This window comes from Mandrillus leucophaeus, unplaced genomic scaffold (genome assembly GCF_000951045.1).
Source record: "Mandrillus leucophaeus isolate KB7577 unplaced genomic scaffold, Mleu.le_1.0 Scaffold93, whole genome shotgun sequence".
NCBI classification, from domain to species: domain Eukaryota; kingdom Metazoa; phylum Chordata; class Mammalia; order Primates; family Cercopithecidae; genus Mandrillus; species Mandrillus leucophaeus.
The window spans coordinates 2,890,230-2,900,864 of NW_012110141.1; positions in this window are offsets into that span (position 1 = coordinate 2,890,230).

Below are 10,635 nucleotides of genomic sequence, written 5' to 3' on the forward strand. Positions count from 1 at the left end.
GTTTAGGTGGCAGTTCACTTTCTCCATTTTTTGAAGACTGAAAACATTAGGGGCAGCAATTCCATTATTTCTGAGAGAAATGAAAACATATATCCACATAAACACTTATACAACAAGTGTTCATAATGGCCAAAGAGCAGAAACAACCCAAACCTCCACCAACTGATGAATAGATAATAAAATGTGGTATATCCATACAATGGAATATTATTTGGCCATAAAAAGAAATGAAGTGCTGATGTATGCCACATCATCAATGAACCCTGAATACATCAAGCTAAGTAAAAGAAGGCAGTCACGAAAGGTCTCATGTCATATGAGTCCATTTATATGAAATATTCAGAATAGATAAATCTATAGAGTAAAAAATTAGATTGGTGGTTGCCTAGAGCCAAGAGGCAGGGAGAGAATTGGAGGATCAGGGAATGATGGCTAAGGGTTATGGGGCTTTTTTTGTGGGGGTAATGAAGATATTCTAAAATGAATTGTGGGCCGGGCGCGGTGGCTGACGCCTGTAATCCCAGTACTTTGGGAAGCCAAGGTGGGCGGATCACCTAAGGTTGGGAGTTCAAGACCAGCCTGACCAACACGGAGAAACCCCGTTTCTACTAAAAATACAAAATTAGCCGGTGTGGTAGGGCATGCTTGTAATCCCAGCTACTCAGGAGGTAGAGGCAGGAGAATTGCTTGAACCCGGCAGGCGGAGGTTGTGCTGAGCCGATATCACACCATTGCACCCCAGCCTGTGCAACAAGAGCAAAACTCCGTCTCAAAAGAAAAAGGATTGTGGTGACAGTTGCATAACTCTGTGAAGGTACTAAATGGATCGTGGTGACAATTGCATAAGTCTGTGAAGGTACTAAAAGTCATCCTAAAAACAAGCAAATTGTATGGTATGTGGACTTCCGTGCATTTCCCAAAATCTTACCATGCAGGGAATGAGCATGTTGGATTTTTAACAACACCGTCTTTTCCAGGGTGCGAAGTACCACATTACCGTCATCTCCCTGTGAGTGGGACTGGTACCCCGGCTGCAGCTCCAGACGAAAGTACTCCAGGAAGCACAGAGCTGTGCCAGTACACGGCCCACGTTGCCAGGTATTTGCTTATTTTATCTCTCATCAACCTAGTTACTGGTCTCCCCCAAAATTTGTTCTAAGAGTTACCGTTTTCACATCCTAGAGGTAGTCTGAGTTACCATTTTCGATGTTGCTGATACATACATTTTCATAGAAAATTTAATGGTAATGTCCTATTTACCAAAGAGCAGAAACATCTTAGCTGAATTAATGGACCGAATTGATAGGTATAACTTTGCCATGGATGGTGAATGCTTATTGAGGATGACCTTCCTGGCATATAAGTACAACTTCTGTGGTTCAAAATAAATGCCTCAATTGGCATTTGGTGCTGATGATGTCTGGGATTGCAGGTCATTTTAATAGGTTATGTTTTTTCATTATTATTGAGGTAGTAAAATTATATAACAGTGGTAAGCACTTTGATGAAAAGATAAAGGACATCAGTCACGCTGGCTTCTAAAGATTAATTATGTCCAAGCTTTTAGTGAAAGAGCTAGGAGCGAGTATTATCTATTTACTGATTCACTTTTAAGAATGAATTAAATGAGATTTACAAGGTCTTAAATCTTGACAGATGTGGGATGCATTTGTTTTTTGTTACACTTTGACCTCAGTTTATAGGCCAGTCCATGGCTAGCTGGAATGGGGTTGGAATTTTTTCATGTGCTTGTTTTATAATTACTGTCTGTTGAAACTGGCAGCCCCTACCCGAGTGGATTCCAGATAAACGTGTGAACTGGAGTTTAGTGGAGTGTGAATGGCACACTCCAGAAGAGCAGATAGACGTTCAGATCCTAGTCCTGCTTCCTTCTAATTGTGTGATCTTGGGCACATGTCTTAATGCCTCTGAGCCTCAGATCCTTCATCTGTAAAGGGAATGTTGACATGAGACTAAATGAGTTAATGGGCCCAGCAAGTACCAGGCCCATGCTAAGGCCTTTCTCAGTGTCTAGTTGTCCAAATGAGGACATTTAAGTGGGGGAAGGCCTCATTTTCCACTGAATTAACAGGGCTGGATGTGGGTTTTGTTTACTGAAATGTTCTCTCTGGAGCTCTTAAAGGTCCCAGCCAGGCAAGGCAGCTCACACCTATAATCCCACTGTTTTGGGAAGTAGAGGTGGAAGGATCGCTTGAGGCCAGGAGTTTGAAACCAGCCTGGGCAATATAGTGAGACCCTGTCTCTATTTTTTTTTTTTTTTCCCTGAGACGGAGTTTTGCTCTGTTGCCCAGGCTGGAGTGCAGTGGCCCAATCTTGGCTCACTGCAAACTCCACTTCCCAGGTTCACGCCATTCTCCTGCCTCAGCCTCTCGAGTGGCTGGGACTACAAGCGGCTGCCACCACGCCCGGCTAATTGTTTGTATTTTTAGTAGAGATGGGGTTTCACCATGTTAGCCAGGATGGTCTCAATCTCCTGACCTCGTGATCCGCCCACCTCGGCCTCCCAAAGTGCTGGGATTACAGGCACGAGCCACCGCCCCCGGCCGACCCTATCTCTATTTTTAAAAAAATAATAATAACTTGCTGGGCATGGTGGTGTGCTCCTGTAGTCCTAGCTATATGAGAAGCTGAGGTGGGAGGATCGCTTGAGTGCAGGAATTTGAGACTGCAGTGAGCTATAATTGCACCACTGCATTCCAGCCTGGGCAACAGAGAGACTCTGTCACAGCGACAAAAAAAAAGTCCCAAACATGAGAAGACAGATACCTGCTCAGACTCCAGACATTGTTCTCCTTGGCTGGGCATGGTGGCTCACGCCTGTAATCCCAGCAATTTGGGAGGCCAGTGTGGAAGGATGGCTTGAGCCCAGGAGTTTGAGACCAGTCTGGGCAACATGGCGAAACCCCATCTCTGCAAAAAATACAAAATATTAGCCAGGTGTGGTGGTGCATACCGATAATCCCAGCTACTCGGGAGGCTGAGGCACGAGAATCACTTGAACCAAGGAGGTGGAGGTTGCTGTGAGCTGAGATCGTGCCACTGCATTTTAGCCTTGCGATAGAGAGAAACTGTCTCAAAAAAGAAAAAATTGTTCTCCTAAAATCTTTAAATTAGATTTCTAGATAGGATCTGTTGATTATTCAAATAAATTGGCAGGGTACTGTAGAGTATGGCAAAGAGAGATTGGAGCTAGCATTGTCTGTTGGAGGAAAGGCTCTTTCTCACTCTAGCCAGCCCCTCCTGATAAGTACCTCCCTTGTTCTGGTTCCCTGTACCTGCACTTCGAACCACATGCCTTTCCAACATCAATTTGATTGCCTAAGTCAGTGCCTTACTCCAGAGTTCTTTCATGTGTAAACACTGAAGCTTGGCTTCTGGGACGAATTAGCCTTGGGCGGGCATGAGTGATGAGGATTTTTTTCCCAGGCATCTCACATCGCCCTAGTTTCAGATCCAGCGAACACTCATTAAGGGCCTTTTATGTACCAGGCAAGGGGCAAGGTGCTTTCACACATATTGTTCCTCCTCACAACAACCCTAAGAGGAAGGTATTACTAGCTCCCTTTTGTAAATAAATAACCTGAGATTCAAAGATTTTAAATGATTCCCTTGTGGTTGCACAGCCCCTGACTTCCAAGTTCAGTGAGATTTCTATAACAGCTGATTTCTACACTAATTCTACAAAGCTTGAAGACTTAACTCCTTAACTCAGACAAGTAAAAAGGTTTCTCTCTAAGGCCAGTTTGGATCAATTGCTAGGTGGCTGTCTAGAGTTAAGGATTTGCAAGTGCTGCTCAAGTTTGTTGAGCAAGAATGTTGTGATCCATTGGCAATGTCCGGTGTGGGTGGAGCAGGTGTCTGCAAAGCTGCTCTGGACCTGAGGTTTCTAATCATCAGCCTCTACTCATTCTGCCCTCCTCTGCCATTCTAGAGTCTCCTCTGATGAGCACTATTTGCCTAAGGCTGGATTTTTGCTACTTTAAGGGGCTTTGATTATCACCTTTCTGATTTGGCAGAATCATCTTTGCCTTCAGAAATAATGCTAAGGCTTTGGGAGGCTGAGGCAGGAGAATCGCTTAAGCCTAGGAGTTCAAGATCAGTCTGGGTGACATAGCCAGACCCTGTCTCTAAAAAAAAAAGGAGAAGGCCAGGCACGGTGGTTCACACCTATAATCCCAGCACTTTGGGAGGCCGAGGCAGGAGAAGTCCTTGAGCCCAGGAGTTCAAGACCAACCTGGGCAACATAAGGAGACCCTCTTTCAATTTTATAATTATATTAAAAATTAATAATAAATAAAAAGAAAAAAGAAAAGATGCTAACAGTCTGGTGAAGAGCTTCATTTTCTAGATATGAAGTCTCATTGTTAGGCAATTTAGATATCTTAAAGTTATCACTGACTCACCCCATCATATAAGCTTAGAAAAGTGAGTTGAGGCCGGGCTCAGTGGCTCACGCCTGTAATCCTAGCACTTTGGGAGGCCAATGAGGGTGGATCACCTGAGGTCAGGAGTTCCAGACCAGCCTGGCCAACATGGTAAAACCTTGTCTCTACTAAAAATACAAAAATTAGGCTGGTGTGGTGGTGGGCGCCTACAATCCCAGCTACTCAGGAGGCTGAGGCACGAGAATTGCTTGAACCTGGTGGGCCAGAGACTGCAGTGAGCCGAGATGGTGCCACTTCACTCACTCCAGTCTGGGTGAAAGGGCGAAAGAGTGAAACTCCATTTCCAAAAAAAAAAAAAAAGAAAGAAAAGAAAAGTGAGTTGAAGATGAAAGCTTGAAACTTTTACTTCTGTGCACCTGGGAGCCCCTCTATACCTTCTTTCCCTCTAGGGGCTCCTCGGGTTACAGGAATTCTCAGGGAAATCACTCCAGCAGCCAAACTTCCGTACTGGGATGGACAGACCCAGAGCAGTGACACATCGTTATCACCTGGAGGGCGTGTTAAAACATGGATTCCTGGGCCCCACCCCCAGGGTTTCTGCTTCAGGCAGTCTGGGGTAAGTTCCAGGAATTTGCATGTCTGGTTTCCACTACTTCGACAACCACTAACCTGGAGAGTACTTGTAATGGCTGGTTTAGAGCATGGGCTTGTTTACAGATGGTGTGTGTGGCCAGTTTCTCTACCTGTGGTGAAGGGATTCTTTCCTCAAATATTTAATGAGCATCTCACACTGTGCTGCTGACGGAAATGTAGAGGAATATGAAGCTTGTCCCTGGTAGACTTTGGAGCCTAATTTGGAATCAGTAAATTGCATTGCTGTGTGTAAAGTACTGCCCTCACCCCCTTAAGTGGATATGGCAGAAGGCCTGAAGCAGTGACTAAGTCAGGGGAGTCTTCCTGGGGCAGGTGATATTTGAAAGGAAACCTGAGGATAAAAGGTTATTGGCTATGTGCGCTTATGGGGGAAGAGAAACTCAGGGAGCACAGCCTGTACATTAAAGGGTCTGGAGATACTGCACTAGGTGAGAAGAAAAGGTCTGTGTTTGTTCTGAGAATTCCATTGTGACTTCTATATGTAAACCAAAAAGTATCAGAGACAAGTCTCAATCAGCTTAGAGAGTTTGGCCAGGCAGGGTGGCTCACGCCTGTAATCCTAGCACTTTGGGAGGCCTGAGGCCGGCAGATCGCTTGAGGCCAGGAGTTTGAGACCAGCCTGGCCAACATGGTGAAACACCATCTCTACTAAAAATACAAAAATTAGCTGGGTATGTGGTGTGCGCCTGTAATCCCAGCTTCTTGGGAGGCTGAGGCACCAGAACTACTTGAACCTGGGAGGCAGAGGTTGCAGTGAGCTGAGATTGCCACTGTACTCCAGCCTGGGCAACAGAGCCAGACTCTGTCCGTACCCCCCCAAAAAAAATTTAGAAAGTTTATTTTGCTAAGGTTACAGGACATGCCCATAACACAGGCTCAGGAGGTCCTGACGACATGTGCCCAAGGTGGTAAGAGTACAGCTTGCTTTTATACATTTTAGGGAGACATAATACATCAATCAATACATATAAGATTTATAACCAACTACATTGGTTCCATCTGGCAGAGCAGGACAACTCAAAAGGGGTGGAGGGGCTGCCAGGTCATAGGTACTCTACTCTAGAGGTACCTAGGGGCTGCCAGGTCATAAGTACTGCTATTCTAAAGCCACCAAGTAACAGGCTTTAGAGAATAAACTGTAAACATTTCTTATCAGACTTAAGGTCAGTGTTGATGTTAATATTGGAGGGGTACGATGGGGCATGTCCAACCCCCACTTCCCTTCATGGCCTGAACCAGTCTTTCAGATTAAATTTCAAGGTGCCCTGGCCGAGAAGGAAGTCCATTCAGATGGTTGCAGGGGCCCTTCAAATTTTATTTTTGGTTTATAGATATGAAAGGAAGACGCAACTATATGATGATAATGATGAAATGTGGGTGCTTACTGTGTAGTTGGTGCTGTGCTAAACATGTTACTTGCATTGTCTTATTTCTCATACCCATCCCATGAGGTGGAAGTCCAACTCTAATCCCCATTTGTAGTAGTTTGCTGAAGCCACAGTAACAAAGCACCATAAACTGGGTGGCCTAAATAGAAATTAACATAAATTATTGTCTCATGGTTCTAGAGGCTAGAAGTCTGAACTCAAGGTGTCTGCAGAGTTGGTTTCTTTCTTTTTTTTTTTTTTTTTTTTTTGAGACAGTCTCTATCATTCAGGCTGGATTACAGTGGCATGATCTTGGCTCATTGCAACCTCCACCTCCTGGGTTCAAGCGATTCTCCTGCCTGAGACTTTTGAGTAGCTGAGATTACAGGCACACACCACCATGCCTAACTAATTTTTGTATTTTTAGTGGAGACGGGTTTCCCATTTTGGCCAGGCTGGTCTTGAACTCCTGACCTCAAGTGATCCATCTGCCTTGGCCTCCCAAAGTGCTGGGATGACAGGCATCAGCCACCATGCCTGGTCGTTATTCTTTCTTACTTTCTAACGACTTAAAGTCAAACATGTTTTCCAAACAGAAATCAGAGTGTGTGCTTCTTTACTCATGAACCAACAAGACAGAGTGCTGGTCATTTGGCCTATCCTTGGAAATCTGTGATGTCTGGACATCTTAAGCATAGCATATAGATGAGTAATACTCAAGCTAGGTTCTGAAACATAATTTAATTATACTTCTGCATGTTTAAAAGAATTCAGAACCTAAAAATTAAAAGCTGACCCAGAGGCAGGCACCGTGGCCGGCCGGGTGCGGTGATTCACTCCTGTAATCCCAGCACTTTGGGAGGCTGAGGTGGTGGATCACCTGAGGTCAGGAGTTCCAGACCAGCCTGACCAGCATGGCGAAAACCCATCTCTACTAAAAAACAAAAACAAAAACTTAGCTGGGCGTGATGGTGCACGCCTGTAATCCCAGCTATCCCAGCTACCCAGGAGGCTGAGGCAGGAGAATCGCTTGAGCCCAGGAGACAGAGGTTGCAGTGAGCCTAGATCCTGCCACTGCACTCCAGCCTGGGGGACAGAGCAAGACTTTGCCTCAAAAAAAAAAAAAAAAAAAAAAAAAAAAAAAAAGAAAAAAAAAAAAAAAAAAAAAAAAAAAAAAAAAAAAAAAAAAAAAAAAAAGCTGACCCAGAGCCCTAGATCTCTTAACTTTTTACAGCCAAATCTTAAAAGGCTTCTCTGTGTTTTTTGTTCCTTTTCCTCACTATCACCTGCCCTTTTGATACTTTCTCCTCTACCTATGCCAGAAACTTACAGACCCAGTAAGTGGTTTCAGGTGTCCTATGGGCTGGGCACAGCACTAAATAAAAGCTCTTGCCTTAGAAGGAACTGCAGTCTAATTGGCAATCGGTAGTCACGTTGCTGTTTAAAGGAAGCGTATTCTTCTTCTTATTATTATTTTCAAGACAAGGTCTTGCTGTGTTCCCCAGGCTGGAGTGCAGTGGCATGATCATAGCTCACTGCAGCCTCCATCCCCTGGCCTCAAGCAATCCTCCTGCTTCAGCCTCCCAAAGTGCTGGGATTATAGGTGTGAGCCACTGCATCAGGCAGGAAGCTTATCTTATGATTTCCATTTCATCTGATAAAATTGAGATGAAGAATTTGCTTCTAGTTCCAGCTGGAATGGGGAGTTCTCCACTCACATCGGTTTTGATTCTTCACTCATATCAGTTGAATGGTTGATGATAGAACTTTTCAGTTCAGTCAAAATTTTTATTCATTTAGAGGTAATCTGATTGTGTAGTGAGATTAGGCAATCCCCTTGGGCAGAATTCACCACCCCCCTCCATCAAAATTATTTGATATTTGAAAAAAATAGGCCGGGCACAGTGGTTTATGCCTGTAATCCCAGCACTTTGGGAGGCCGAGGTGGGCAGATTGCTTGAGCTCAGAGTTCAAGACCAACCTGGGCAACATGGTGAAACCCTGTCTCTACAGAAAATACAAAAAAAAAAAAAAAGAAAAAAAAGAGCTGGGTGTGGTGGTAGGCACCTGTAGTCCCAGCTACTTGGGGGTGCTGAGGCAGGAAGATCACTGGCGACCAGGAAGTCCAGGCTGCAGTGAGCCAAGATTACGCCACTGTACTCCAGTCTGGGTGACAAAGTGAGACCCTGTCTCAAAAAAAAAAAAAAAAAGTGATGTTTGAAAAAATATACACGATTTTTATTATAATTATTTCTGTTTGATATTGATATTTGAAATATAATTATTGATATTCAAGTAATCAAAATATGCATATATAAAATTATTTTTACTTCACATCTTAAGACTGGTTACTTAAAATTATTAACTCTGTCGATACACTTTGAAAGAGGCTTCGTAAATTGTTAAAGTTAAATTTGTCTCTTCCGATAGCTGTAGCTCAGCAGAATAAATATGGCAATAGTCAGCTGGGTGCAGGGGCTCTTGCCTGTAATCCCAGCACTTTGGGAGGCCAAGGTGGGCAGATCAAGAGGTCAGGAGATCGAGACCATCCTGGCTAACACAGTGAAACCCCGTCTCTACTAAAAATACAAAAAATTAGCCGGGTGTGGTGGAGCGCGCCTGTAGTCCCAGCTACTCGGGAGGCTGAGGCAGGAGAATCGCTTGAACGCAGGTGGCAGAGGTTGCAGTGAGCTTAGATCACGCCACTGCACTCCAGCTTGGGCAACAGAGGGAGACTCTGTCTCAAAAAAACAGAAATATATATATATGGCAATAAAGAGGGATGCTTTCCCAAGACTTAGAACAAGAAATCAAAATACTTTAGCAACTGAAGGATGATTCAAGCAAAGGCAGAACTCTATCAAGAAGGGAGAAGATATGTAAAAAATAAAATGTCATTGGGAAGAATAGCTAGGATTGGCTCTGGAAAAAATAACAGAAAAACACTCTGCTTATGTGATTCAGTGTTTACAATGTGAATCTGAAGGATGTCTGAATCTTTTGGAAATAAACTTGGATTGACTTGTTTAAAAACTTAGATCATGTCTCAGTGACAGAGCTCAGCATAAAACCAAAAAACCAAAAACAAACAAACAAAAAAACCAGAAACAAAAACTTAGCTTATGACTTTGGAGGTAGGAAAAGCTGAAAGCTCCCTACATCCCTGAAATTAAATGAAAGATTTCACTCTTGTGTTTAACCTGGCCGTCAGATCCTAGATTAGCAAACAATCTGATGTACCTTCTACAAACCTGATTTTATTCATTATGACTCCCCACCTTGCTTGCTTTCCTTCACTACTGTAGGAATGTGGAAAAGTTTAGCTGGATGTAGTCCTGGCCTACCAGCAAGCACTCCCAGAGATCATGGGACAGAAAGGCTCAGAGACCAAAACCAGGTGTTACATCACACTATTCACTCAACTTTGGAAAACATAGTGAAAAGCAAGGGGAAAAAGATGGTGTATTAGTCTATTTTCATGCTGCTGATAAAGACATACCCAAGACTGGGCAATTTACAAAAGAAAGAGGTTTAATTGGGCTTACAGTTCCACATGGCTGGGGAGGCCTCACAACATGGCAGAAGGTAAAAAGCACGTCTTACATGGCAGCAGACAAGAGAAGAGAGCTTGTGCAGGGAAATTCCCTTTTTTAAAAGCATCGGATCTCATGAGACTTATTCACTATCCTGAGAACAGGATGGGAGAGACTTGCCCCCTTGATTCAATTATCTCCCACTGGGTCCCTCCCATAACTCATGGAAATTCAAGATGAGATTTGGGTGGGGACACAGCCAAACCATATCAGATGGAGACTAACATAGGTAGGTGAGGATACAAATGGGGTGAGAGATCCACACTTCTGGAACCCTGTGCTTGCAGTGTCAACTTTCCCTGCTGATGGTGTGGTCACAAAAACCAAAGTTAAGATTGAACAAGGGGCTTCAACAGATGGGAAGTATCTGAAAGTCAGCACATGTGTACTCTGTTGGAGGGATGCAAGGCAATATGCCTGCTAATAGCTGTAGGTCATCAGTGATCTGTGTTTTTTCTTTCTTTTTTTTTTTTTTTAAGATGGAGTTTCACTCTTATCACCCAGGCTGGAGTGCAATGGCACGATCTCAGCCCACTGCAACCTCCGCCTCCTGAATTCAAGTGATTCTCCTGCCTCAGCCTCCAAGTAGCTGGGACTACAGGTGTGCGCCACCAT